Raw genomic sequence first — 458 nt, 5'->3', positions numbered from 1 at the left:
GGTATTCCCCATCCTCGGCCGCAAGCGTTCCACGGGGAAGGGCGGCACTGGCTGCCGCGGGCAGCGCCTGGCAGCAGGAACGCATGTTCGGCTGTGTTTGATGAGGAGCCCGCAGCGCTCGCCTGGCTCCCTGCCCGCTCTCCCAGAGCTACCTCCCCTCCTGACATGTGGCCAAGCAAGCCGGACTGCTGCAGCCCATCGCTCCTGGCCAAACATCAGCTCCGGTGGCCACTCCCTGCTGGCAATGCACTGCGTTTTATTTTGGGTGACTTTCACAGCATCAATTAATGCTGGGCCGAGGACTCCAGGTGACATCAGTGGCATTACACACCCTGCCCCTGAACTGCCAAAAAATGAAACAGAGGAGAGAGCAGGGACCTTCCTGCCACCACACACGGCTCCTGGGGAAGAGGTTCAGTGGTTCCCTGGGGATGCTCACAGGCTACCCACACGGGTCG

The sequence above is a fragment of the Eurypyga helias genome, unplaced genomic scaffold (assembly GCF_000690775.1).
Source record: "Eurypyga helias isolate BGI_N326 unplaced genomic scaffold, ASM69077v1 scaffold25661, whole genome shotgun sequence".
Taxonomy (NCBI): Eukaryota; Metazoa; Chordata; class Aves; order Eurypygiformes; family Eurypygidae; genus Eurypyga; species Eurypyga helias.
The sequence above is the reverse complement of the archived record's forward strand: the minus strand, read 5'-3'. Positions refer to the sequence as shown.